Genomic DNA, 14,153 nt, shown 5'->3' with positions numbered 1-14,153 from the left:
AAATAGTATTTAATTTATAAGGACTCCTTTTAAAGTATTGTTAGTTAAAATATTTTGATCCACCAGTGACTGCATTTTGAGGATTTCTTTTAGGTGCTTGATCATTTTCGTACTATGATTTTAAATAGGCATAATACATAAATATACCCTTTAACTTGGCTTCAAATCACATTTATGCCCTTCAACTTTAGGTGTGCACAAGTTGAACAAATAGACACACATGTCCTACATGGCATCCTACATGTCATTTTTTATCCTACGTGGTGTCTTATGTGTATTGTGTCATGTAGGACTCATGTGTCTAGTTGTTCAACTTTATACAAGTTGAAGTGCCTATTTGTGCATACCCAAAGTTGGAGGACATAAACGTAAAATGAGGCCAAGTTAAAGGGCACATTTATGTATTATACCTTTTAAATAAAGGTATTCCAAACACCTTTAAATTGGTTTCCTAGTTTTCGGTAATGGAAGTTAGTATGTGAACAACTATAAGATAGTACCTTTCTTTGTTATGTGTTACACATGGTTCTGTCTTTATGACAGAAAATTTGGTCCTCTTTATATGTGGATAGGAAAATTTTATGTAGGAGATATTTGTCTCAAGTTCACATTTCTAGTTTGACCTTCTTTATTATTTAATAAGTCTCATGGAGAACAAGATGGGAAACGGCAGAGGATACGCGTAAATCCATCACTATCATGAAAAATTCTTTTTTAGTGTGTTACACATGGTGCAATCTTCAACATTAATATTGATGGAACTAACTCATTAACTAATATATAAATATAGATGATTGATTTTGTAACAACATTCTATTATTTGCTTGATACGAAAAAGAAAGATGGAGTGTCTCTTTTTCTTTTATTCATTTGTCTTTTTTGTCTTTCTAGGTCGAAGCTTTTCTTCATCCTCTGTTCATCATCTTTGCTCTCCCACGGAAGCTTATGCTTTGCTTCAGTTCAAACAATCCTTTCAAATTTCAAATAAAAGAAAATAATCACATGGTGCTTCAAAGTTAAGTGGGCATAATATTATTCCAAATAATCTGAATACAAGAAAAGAATATAACCAGATGTTCACGAAGAAGACCAAAAAAACAAGAGAAAACAGCGAGCAATATACATAATATAAAAAATTCTTTCAATTTTATGATATTGATAATAAACAAATGCAAAAGTTGATCAATATTAAAGAACAAATCTTTCATTTTTGAAAATTAAAAAAAAAAAACCTTACGTGGGTTATCTCTTATGGAAGAAGTATAGTTATATATCAATATAGTCATTGAATTCTTAGAGAAGACATGGTTCTTTATTAAAAAGTTCTGACCTTTGGACTTCTTTTTACTTAAATTCCAAAAAAAAAAAAAAATCTAAAAAAGGCAAAATGGTAATCTAACTTTGAAGTTAGGAGCTTCCCACTTATAATAATACTAGTCCTTAGGAACGTGCGTTGCACGTTTATCCCATATTATTGAATTATTATATAGAAAATATTGAAATTAACAATATTAACTTTATCATTTACATCATATTCATTAAATAAAATTTATAATAGTGGAATGTTTTTTTTTTTAATCATAACAGTGGAATGTTGTATTTGCCATCAAGCAAGAAATGTGAAGCTAATTAAGATAATATAACATGTAATGGTATGAATATGTCGATATAACTTATCCTCAATAATCTCTCATTACGCACTTTACACGTAGATCCTATATCCAATTTGAAAACATAAAAAGAAAATTTTAAGAATAAATATAAAAATCACTTACAAAGGAACCAATTTACATGAAATAAAACCAAAATTTAAATTTTTGGAACATTTCCAAACACCTTCGAGAGATATGTATCCTTCATCTACATCAATTAGAATAAAAAATAAAAAATAAAAATTATTAGTGTATAAAGAGTACATATCTTTATTTCATTCTAATCCATACATAGTGATAAAATCTATTGTCTTCCAAATATTCATTCTCTATCTATCAATATTATCACATATGATGACGTCTTCGATCCAAATGCAACACTAATGCTACTATCCCTGACAGTTCTAAAAAGACAATGATATTCTTTTTCTTCTGTACCTAGAAGATCTAGTGTAAAGGAACCAAAAAGTAATATTGGAGCAAAATGAGGTAAACAACATAATAGTTAGATATGGTCATAATTATTATCTAGAATAATTTTCTTCCAAAGATGATAGCTAGGTCAGATCTGAAACATGAAAAATTAAGCTCTAACAAAATAAGGTGAAAAATTAAGTGGAAGAAAGAAAAGCAACGACTATATATATATATATTATGTGAAATGACAAAGAAAGGAAGAAGAGAGTNAAGTAAGTTAACTTACTATACCTAATTGATAAATAGAGGTAAGAATACATATTGATTAACAGGATAAATCTTATAAAAGCCAGTACTTGGTGAACGCCAGGGGGGTAGGTAAGTATTATGTCATACAATAAATGGAGTGAGGGAGAGCTGACCATCTTTCGAAGGATGCGTTCATAGTGAGAGAAAGGGTGGGCAAAGGCGATGAAAATGACAACATCAGAAGTGTCAGGATAGAGAGAGCGCTTAAGGAAATGATGGAGCACGAAGGCACCGCTTGTCTCAACACAATCCTCCACCACCACCACTCGCCCGCCTTTGCTAATGCCAACCGCTTCCTCCAGCAGGTTTGCACGCGAATTATCCATGCCTAAAGGACTCTCCAAGGAGTTTTAGTAAAATATTTCCCTACCAATATCAAACAACAACTACTATTATTCAAGTGGCCTTCAAATGGGGATCCAGACATTAAAAGACATGATTATTATCAACAACATACCCAATGAAATCCCACCAAGTGAGGTTTGGGAGGATAGAGTGTACGCAGACCTTACCACTACCTCGTGGAGATCATGATTATTATCCAACTAAATTAATCTAAACATTTGCACCCAACGGTGTTCCCGAATATTCAATAAAGTGGATTGAGAATCACGAGGTCTCATGTTCAAATTATAGCAGATTAAAGGCCATTCCAATCCATATTATCTATCTATCTTTAGTTTAAGACTATAGTAATCAAAAAAGTACTCTTTTTTAACTGCTTCGACTCCGTGTTAAGTCAAAACCAAACAAACAAATTGAATTTTCTTAAACTCCGAGCCAAATCAAAATCAAACAAACAAATTGAAACAGAGGAACTATTTGATATGAAGTATAAAGAGTGAACCTGGGCAAGCAGATTTTCGGATAACAAAGTAGATCCTCCAGCACAAATACAACAGAGACGGAGAAAATACCGTCGGAATCTGGACACAATCTCAACAAATCTCGCCGGGAAACTCGTCGGAAACCTTAAATCCTCTGTAACCGGAGGTTTTAAGGGATTAGAGCTGGTGATATTCGCCTGGCCCATCTCTATCCACATGGGCCTTTAGAGTTTAATGAGTTGGGGTAGGCCGGCCCACTAATTGAATGGGCCTTAAAATGATCAGTCCAATCTAATCCTAAGAGGATCGCGGGCTGGGTCAGTCCTTCATTATTCTTAGATACGAGAGGCTGAATATAGTGGGTACAAGGAGAGGCAGAGGTAGGCGGAAAAAGTATTCAAAAGAGGTGATTGTTTTATATTTAAAAAAAGAAAACGACGGGTTTTAAGAGTCACCACTTAATTTTTTTAAAAAAATTAAGAAAACTATTTTTTCAAAAGATTAAAAACAAAAAATCTAATGAAAATCTTTAAAGGGGGTTCGGGGTTCATATTAATGTTTTAGGAAGGATTTAAAGGCACCTAAAACATCCGCTAACTTGCGGTTATCCAATAATTAACTATTTGGCTAAATAATTTTTAAAATAAGCAATGCTTAACTAATTAAGAAGTAAACTATTTCAAAAAAAAATTAAAAGAGTTAACTTAAAGGGGAAAGGGAATATTAAAAATATTACTTAAGTAAAACATTTTGCAAATTGTTCTTGAAAGTCAAGTAAAAAATATTTATCAGTTTTAAGTAGTTAATTCAAAATGGTTATCTTTGGGGAATTTAAATTAGGAAAAAACTTTAAAATTGACTAACACATAAGCGAAAATAATAATAAAAAAAAATGAATGAATATAGAACAACTAAAAGAGAGAGAGTGTTTTGGGCCCAAGTCTGATTTTCTGTCCACCTGGGTCAGTACTTGGATTCTATGGCTGGCTAACTCAAAAAGGAAAGGGTTTGAGATAAGGCTCTCTCGAAATGCGACGGGGATGGAGAGTGTCCACAATGGACTCAGATGGGGTTCATGTCAAACAGAGTATATAATGCATTAGCCTTTGCTTAAGAAAATTAATGAAATAGCTAGCAGATACATCAATTAAGTAAAAAAATAATAAATTATTTAAGTTAGAAAAGCCATCACTTTGCTTTCACACCTTTAATTGGCTAATTGGAGAAGTGAAATGAATAGATACTAAAGACAGTGAAAAGAGCTTATGTATAACTAGGAAATTGTAGCATTAAGCAACACTTCATCAGTACAATAAACAATGAGCAATATTTTAAATTGCAAGACTCGCACAAACGACCAAAAACTTAATTTTCTTTTGAAACTTGAATCAGAGAAACAGTAAGCTTAGACCATGAATACACAAGCACTACTCTCAATTAGAGTTAGGAACATAGAAAGGGCAGGTAGAAATGATCAAGTAGGAAACTAATAATATCATTTAAACAAACATAGTCTCAACGACTCAAATATGGTAATCAAACATTTAAAGATAAATCTATGAATCACCATTTCAATGAGACACCATATTAAGACCAAACTAAGTAGAATCACGAAACTTAAACACAACCCAAGTGAAGAAAACAGATCATATGGCAGCAAGCAATTTCGACTAAAAAAAATAAACAAGATAAGGGGCATGGACTCAATTCAAACAAGGCATGCCGGACAGCAAGACAGTTCAGAAATTCAAAAAATGGAGAAAAAAGAGTGACTACATTAACAAAAGATAGATAAAACGACAAACAACTTTCATACTAGCTAGTTTAAGATTCTTCCCCTATTTTGGAAAGGAAAAAAAATAACAATAACAAATACCAACATGCTGAAGACCGAATGAGTAACCAGCTACATTTTCGAAAACCTCTAAGGCAGTAAAGAACAGAAAAAAGACATACCAAAGCAACATTCATATAGCTAAGACCAGCAGACCCATTAATCCATTCGAAAGTTTTAAAGACGCTCAAAGTTAAAACTTTCAATAAACTTGCAACGAAGATTTAAAATTACCAAGCATCACACTCGGAATACAGAGAATGTAGACATGGTGATCGAACTAACATCAAATATGATATTTCAATCATCCTAACAGGTATCAAGCTAAACGAGAATGAAGAACGATAAGGAAACGAGCTACTGGACATTAAAACAGAAAGGGGAAATCAAACTATTAATCCAAGGCATGAACCGCACATAAAGACATATTCTACTCTTCAACAGGTACAATAAACCAACTCGAGCCAAAATGACTGATCACTAAGTATCAATAGCAAACCAAATAAGAAGAGAAGACAAGAGGTAACAGTACACTTCAGGTTACAAACAAACGCCGGCTAAAACGAGTTAAAGATCAAAACAAAATTACCTTTTCGGAGGCAGCGAGATGAGCTGGGGACGACTTCACCACCGGAATACGACTCCGAGAACTCCGACAAGCAGAGCAGAGGCAAGCGAGAACAAAGAAGAAGAAGCAATTTTCGGGTCTGAGCGATTTTCGGGTTCTGGGTTTGCTGAAGTTTCTGGATTTCGCAATTTTCTGGTCGCGTTTCCAAGGAAGAAGAAGCAAGGTTGGGGTCGCGTCTCTTTTGGTATATATTGCTGTTGTAAATATGGGCTGAAATGTGTCTGTTAAGAGTGGGCTGACTGATAGGGTAAATTGGGCCAGGGTTATTTGTTGAATTGGGCTGTTGGGCCAAATTTCTCTTGAAAATTGATCCAAAAAGTGGCTGGCTATACTTGAATTAGAAAGAAAAATGACCAAATCAATTGCAAACTTAGTCCACTTGACTTTAAAATTTACTCAATTTGACTCAAATAGTGAATCCGACTAAAGATTAAATAAAACAAATTACTATTAATTAATTAATTATTGAGCTTCTTAATCTTAACGAAATAAAATAATTAACTTAATTATAAACTAATTAATTTAAAAATATAAACTATTACTCAAACCAAACTAATTGACAAAATATTTAACTAAAACTAAAATCTTTTGAGACAATTTTCGAATATTCATAAAATATACTAATTATATACATAATTATTTAAAACATATATATTATTTAAAAATTATAAAAATGACAAACTATTTAAAATAACCTGCAAACTATTATTGTTATTTTTTGAAATTTTCATAATTATTTCAAATCGTTCAAAATTGAAGAAGTTCAATGATTACTCTATATTGTGGAGGTCCAAAATTGGGTGTCAACAGTGATAGATAGGACACGATGTAACTCCAGATTACCAAACATATGACATTAGATGAGAGGTTGTGGAAATGGCGTATTAGGGTTAAGGTTAGTAGGTATGGAGTGTTGTCTTGATTTTTGAGGAATTTAGCCGTTTTCTTATAGTGTTTTGCTTTTGATTCCACCATCACTTCTTGTTGACTGTATTTAGGTTATCGCATTATTTTGTGGTTGCTACTTGTTCCCTTATAATTAGTTCCTTTGTTTCTCCACTGCCATTTTCCTTTTTTCATTATTCTAATATGTTATACTCGAGTCGAGGGTCCTTCAAAAATAGTCTCTTACCAGCTCCATGATGTAAGAGTATGATATGCGTACACTCTACCATCTTCCGACCCATTTGTGAAATTTCACTGGGCCTAGTATCTTCAACTTCATCAAGCATATTTGATTGCGCTTGTTATAAGTTGTATTAAATCTTCATTTGTCATCTAATTTATAATTCATACGCAATGCCAATTGGTTTAAAATACTTAGGAATCTACTACAATTAAGAACTAATAATTTTAATATTGCTAGTTTGTATGTAAATTTCAATCTATGTTTTTTAATTAAATAAAAAAAATCACTTTGCCACAGTCATTACACTTTTTCCTACGTGAAATATCATCATTCATACTAAAATACACATCAACTATCAGTTGTTTATTTTTCTATTTGAATTATCACTATCAATCAAATAGGAAAACGGAATAATTGATATAAAGTTTATATGTGTTTTAATTACCTACTAGATGACTATTGCTCACGTGAAGAAAAAAAATGAACTACTGATGATTAAAATATGAAACTTGCGAAGAAATAATAATTCAAATATGTTTTTTTATCGGAAAAGAGTGTTTGGTTGGCGGCTAAAGGAACTATATGTACGTAATATAAATGAAAAAGTTGTAATTCATCACAAGAAATTAATGTAACCAGTCTTTTCCTCTTTAATAATAATTACATGCATGTAAATGGCCTTTGATTTGCCCTTCATCATCTAACTTTCACGTACAATAAACATAATAATTAATTAATCAATTATAAAGTCCAAAATTAATGAATATTGATTTGACTTGTAGCTCCCTCAACGGTCTGCTCTTGATGTGACGTTATACAAAGTATATTTATTTTCTTAATATGACAAAAAAAATATATGTGATACCTTTTTTGTTCTAATTTATATGGTTCAGTTGAAAGTTCACGATTCAAATTTTCAAATGTGAGCCATATTAAAATTAATCATAGCATTACTCTTGTAATTGTTTGTATCCTTTGAGTTCGATTATTATATGTGGTTTCTTTTACATTTCATATTGTTTTCTTTGTAATGAGTATTGTTTAGAATGATTTGTTAGGTTGTCTATGATATTTTATCATAACTAATTACTTCATTTTAGTTATTTCTTCCCGTATATTGCTTTGGACTATCCCATATTATATGAAACAATTTTTCTATCTCTAAAATAGTGATAAAGTTTGCGTACATCCTATCCTCCTTAGACTCCACTTGTGAAATTTTACACGATATGTTGTTGTTATTGTTGCTATATAAAGAAATTGATATATTAAAATAAAATTGACTCTTAAATTTTAATTATGTGCTACATATAAATTGAGACAAGGGAGTGAATATTAATTTGTCAATTGTCATGCTACAATAATTTGCTCAGTGCCAAGTTGGTAGGTACTAGATGTAGGTCACGTTGCAATTCACTGTAGGCGTGACGATATTAATATTATTAAAACTTATATCATACATGGAATTATCATAGTAGAAAATAAATTAAAAACATAAATTCAGTCGTTTGATTCGAGAGATAAAATTGGACATTTTTTCGAATAATTCAGACACATGATAATCCACCTATTACACATTATAACTTGGCTAATGGCAAGGATAAATATGAGATAATTTGTTAATGATAAGGACAAAGATATACTAGATAATTTACTATTGGCAAGAGTATGGTGATGGATGAATCAAAAGCTAAACGTTGGGTAAGATGGAACAATTTCTTGTAGTACGAGAAATATTTTTATATTTTAAGGCCAAAGATATATTAGATTATTTGCTATACATTGACAAGTATATCAATGAATCAAAAGATAAACATTGGGCAAAATTGAACAATTTCTAGTAGTACGAGAGAAATTTTGACATTTTAAGATCAAAGATATACTAGATTATTTGTTACTGACAAGTATATGAATGAATCAAAAGCTAAATATTGGATAAAAGTGAACAATTTCTAGTAGTACGAGAGAAATCTTAACATTTTAAAGCCAAAGATATACTAGATTGTTTGTTATTGACAGGAGTACTATGAATGAACTAAAAGTCAAGCGTTAGGCAAAACTGAACAATTTTTAGTAGTACGAGAGAAATTTTGATATTTAATTTCAAGGCCAAAGATATAGTAGATTGTTTGCTATTGACAACAGTATAAATGAACTAATTAAAGGCCAAACGTTAGGCAAAATTGAACAATTTCGAATAGTATGACATCTTTGACCGACCATTAAAATGAGATGCAACCATGTCTTTTCTGTAAATAGTAAAACAATCTTAATTAAGACCTAGTATACCTTGCAAATTTATTTCTCATATTCTATTATATCAAAGATCAAAACTGTGAGTATGTACTATGTTTATTTTTCTATTCCTTTACAATGTAAAATTTGCCTAAGGTATTATATATATTCATTTATTTCTTTGAAAAATTATGTTTGTCTCGATTTATATGGTATTTTTTTGAATTTTGAGATATAAATAAAAAAAAATTAAGTATCTATTATTATGACTGATAATACTTTTATGTGGTTTCCAAAAATATATTAATTTTATTATTAAAAACTAAAAATTTCATATTCAAATTTACATATTATTTTGAAGTGACAATTTAATTGGTCAAATAACAACTAAAATCATTACCCCGCCCTAAAAATATCCTCTTGATTAATTTTTTATAAGGATTAAAGATTTGTACTATATTGCAACTACTTAACATAAGTAGAGTGGCAACTATAGTAAGAAAGTCAAATGTGACTCTATACTATTTGAAGTTCCCTTTGAACTTGTAAAATTATATTAGATATGTTATTTAAAGTTTTTGATATACATAATACTTATGTCATTTCAAAACAGTTTTCACATTTTGCTTCTTGAAAGTTAATGTAACTAAATTTTGTAAGATAATTTTGAACAGATTAATTTTATATTTTAAAATTAAAATTTAGATATTTAAAAAACTACTTGAAAAATACTATAAACCACATTTCTTCCTCATATTTATATGGTGGAAAAAATGCATCAAAATATGTTGATTAAAATTTAAATAGTTCGACTCTCGAAACTGAAAAACTGAAAAGTAACTAGTCAATGGTCTCATTTTTGTCACTGATCCCCTAATGGAGCTCCAATTAATAAATAATAGTAGTAATTTTACTATAGTCAAAAGTTTAGAACTACTAAATTAAAATTGAACTTTTCTATCTCAAAAAAAAAAAATAGATACATTGATTTTATCCGTTACAAATTGAAGTTCCCTTAACAAAAAGGGTAAATATTAGATTGTTTTACTAACGATAAGAGTATGAACGAATCAAAAGCTGAATATTGGATAAAATCAAATTGTTATACTAACAATAAAAATATGAATGAACCAAGAATGTCAGGCGAAATTAAACAATATCCAACCATACAAGAGAAATTTTGACATTTTTACTACAATTAGTTCCATCAACTTTGTGTACTGAATTTGTGGTCCTAGAACTAAATCACACCTATAAAATTTATTTCTTATTTTATTTTTTATTTTTTTTAAAAAAAGCAAGAATATATAATAAGTAGAAAAAAGTTGGAAAAAGATGTCATCTTTGGCCTACCATTAATAAAATGAAATGAAGCCATGTCTTTTCTATGTTTAGTTTAATTATTTGTGTGTCAGAAGTTTGTCTTTTAGGAGTTATGTTACGTAAATTATCCGTTTTGATCCAATAGATCTTACTGATTTATCTTCAACGTTATGTTATATTAAAATCAAAATAGTGTGTATATATATTATGCTTATTTTTCTGTTCCTTTGCTATATAGAATTTGCTTAATATTTCATATTTGTTCATTCTTTAAAAATTTTACTAGTCGAAAAACTAAGTATATTAGTCACTCTCTTTGATCTGTCATGATCAACCCTTTTTTAATCATGGACATCACATATACACCCTCATAGAGACCCAACACCCCTCACTAAGATTTGCATCATTATTGTTCAGTCCTAGCAAACCTCATGGATCGATCGGTCTCTTGAGTTATGTCACAACAAATACAAAAGTGAATTACCATATTAACGTATGTTTTGACTCTTTTTTTTTCTCTTTTTCTAATATGAAATTCATATGCATGTACTCCTAATTTTTTTTTATCATAATTTAAAACAATTACCATCATATTGGAGTTTCATTAGTCGTTAAGAGAAAAAAAAAAAAAAAAAAAGACCAATAGAAATAATATTAGACTCAAAGTTTAACGATGACAAATTAAGTATTTTCGAATAGTCTAAACTCTAAAAGCAAATTTGATCCTTTTTCATTATCGACAAAAACATGTCTTTTTTGGAATACAGAAAAAAAAAATGTTCCATTTCCACTTTTTTTAAAGAAAAATTAATTAATGAATCAACTAGTAGATATAACAACTTCATTTATATATCTCTTTCTTATAAACAAAAAAGAGGATTCCCATTTATCAATGGCAAAGAGAAATGCAAGGCTAATTTAAAGTATGGTCCATTATTATTTATGTTTCCATCCAGGGGCGGACCCACATTGGACATTTCGGGTGCTTGAGCACTCATTAATTTCGTATCGAACTATATATATTTATATAAAAATTCGAAAGAAAGATATAAACTTTTACCATGAGCACCCAGTACACAAGCTGTCAAATGGTTTAGTGGTCATTTGTTGGGATTTAAGGTTGTTTGTTGCATCTTCGTCTTGGGTTCGATTCCCTCTCTAAGCAATTTTTTAAAATTATTTTGAAGACCAACTCTTCTATTCTGACTTATTTATTTCATTTAGACCTTTTATTTTTCACTCCTTTGTGTTGATTGTTCGTTTTACTCTTTCTCTGTTTCGCTTTTGCTATTTTTTCCTAATTTTTTTTGTAAAAAAAAAAAAAAAATTTCCGTTATTCAAAATAATATTTATTGTAATAATATTTTTTGCTATTGTGTTTTAATTTGATTGTCTATTTTATGACAAGTCATAAATTTATTTACATATATTTTGTGACGGTAGTCAAGGGAGCACCCATGACCATAAAATTCTGGATCCGCCACTATTTCCATCTTACTTAACATAGAAGGGTAGATCGTCTACGTCATAGTTTTCAAAGTGTTATTTTTCTCCGAATTTTATTGATATAAAATATTGTACATCGAACTGTTTAATTATTTTATTTTTTTTAATGTTGAAACATTATTTAGGACAAATTTTAGCCACGAAACAACATACTAGGATGCCACATTTTGGTGATGCAATTAATGAAGAAATTAAATAAAAATTGGACAAAAACTAAAAAGCATGTTATTATTGTAGAATTTAAAGACACCACATGGGATGTAATTAATAAATTAAACACACTTAATTGTACGATAAGTACTCAAAAATCAAACCTTTTAAGTTAATTACCTCCCTGTCCTTTGGAGATGATTAATTCCCATATCTAAATGTAAAACAATCTATAAATAAATCTGGTTTTGGTCCTTGTAATATTTTTCTAAGCTCATTTAACTTTTATTTAATTAAAAAACGTGTGCTTTTGTACCCCTTTATATAAGAATTATGTTATATTTAGCAATTTTTTGTATTATATCAGTATAAAAAATGAAGTAACAATACAAATTTAATACACTACGTCAATAATTGAATGATAGCACTTAATAATTCATTGAATTAGCGAATATTCATGTAGTTTGAACGATCAATGTTAGTGCACCTATCAATTGATTGAAGGTTAAATTTGCTTAATTGGAAATTACAAGGACTGAAATTAAAATTTATCGATATTTAAAGAGCTAAAAGTGCTAATATTCCTTCGTTCTTATACACTTTAATCGGGTGATTTTGGTCCTTGTGATTTTTGGTTAAACATATTACACCTTCGTTATGCATTCTAAATCCTTCTATGTATGGATTTTCACAAATTTAATGATTTCTTAAGTGCTAATCATTCAATTATCTATATAATTACCTTAAACAATTACTATAAATTTCTATTATTACACCATATTTGAGGATAATATAATTCTAAAAATAATCTAAATATCATATACTTCCTACATATAGCTAGGGACCAAAAACTACACCTTTTAGTTAATTAAATGTTAAATGTGCTTCATAATATATTATGAAGATCAAGTTAAAATTAATCCATAATTGAGGGCCAGAAGTGTAATTATCCCTTCCATTAATATATGAAGTGACAAAGCCTAGTGAATTTTTCTAAAGATGCATTTTAATTTGATTGAAATGTTTCAACTAATTTACTACCTAAAACAAAAACAAAAAACTTGCTAATTTTTTTTTATAGAGTTAGACTTTGAATACCACCAAATTTTTGCACTATAACACTCAATGAAAATATATCTATTTTGAGGCTCGACTAATTTGAAATAGCATCAAAAAGTTCAATCATAAGATAAAGCAATCTCTATCAAAGATGATTTTATACTTTGAATTTAAATCCAAAATCTCTAATTAAAGATAGAAAAATATACTTACAATTTTATCACAGTCTGTAATAATTAATTAATGTAATATATATCACTTCTTTTTTTCTTTATTACATAAATGTACTCCCTCTAATGAACTTAATAATATAGTCTATGTTATGAATATGAAGCTTTATAGTTGAAAATAAATGTTGTACCAAAAGTCTTAAATTCTTGATAAATCAATATTGTCTTTTTCTTTTGGTACAAATTCTAAGATTATTAATTGTTATCTCAAGTGTTATACTCCTTTTATTTACCCTTTAATAGCTATTTAATATTCAAATGTACTTTTTTCCCCAACCAATCATTTTTTATGTACTTATTCTTTTCTCTTTTACCGATAGTACTTCATTTTATGTGATTTATTTAAATTTGTCGCATAAAGAATGAGACATTTTATATTTAGAAACAGTTTAATTTTAACTTTTCATTTTGATTTTATACATTCATAAAATTTTGGTCATATAAATCACATGATAGGTTTAAATTTGTATGTTTCAAAAGTTTTATTTTAAAATTTGCGACTTATTAAATAGGTTCACATATGTCTGAAATCAATTGAGCAATCTTTTCGTCTCAAAATAAATATATTTTTTTCCTTTTTAAGTGTTAATTTTGGTTAATATTCGAAGCTTAAATTGGATAGATTTAAAAATCAAAATTTAGTCATTCAAAAACTATACAAAATGTATTGTATATATAGAAGTTATAATTTTACTCACGTCAATATACTTTAAAAAGTTCGTAATAAACTATTGATCAACTTTCATATAATTTGAATTTCGTAAAACGAAAAACGACAGATAATTTGAAACGAATGAAGTTATTATATAAAAAGCATAAATCATCAATAACCAAACACATAAAAGTCATGGGTA

General features: G+C 29.1%; 1 protein-coding gene across 2 annotated transcripts in view; it reads left to right on the top strand.

Moving 5' to 3' along the window:
• Positions 1–14,153, top strand: part of LOC125862143 (uncharacterized) — a 339,538-nt gene that overhangs the window by 228,741 nt on the left and 96,644 nt on the right. The window lies entirely within an intron of this gene.

This window comes from Solanum stenotomum, chromosome 4 (genome assembly GCF_019186545.1).
Source record: "Solanum stenotomum isolate F172 chromosome 4, ASM1918654v1, whole genome shotgun sequence".
Classification (NCBI taxonomy): Eukaryota; Viridiplantae; Streptophyta; class Magnoliopsida; order Solanales; family Solanaceae; genus Solanum; species Solanum stenotomum.
Note: the sequence above shows the minus strand (reverse complement) of the source record. Positions and strands in the feature narration are given on the sequence as shown.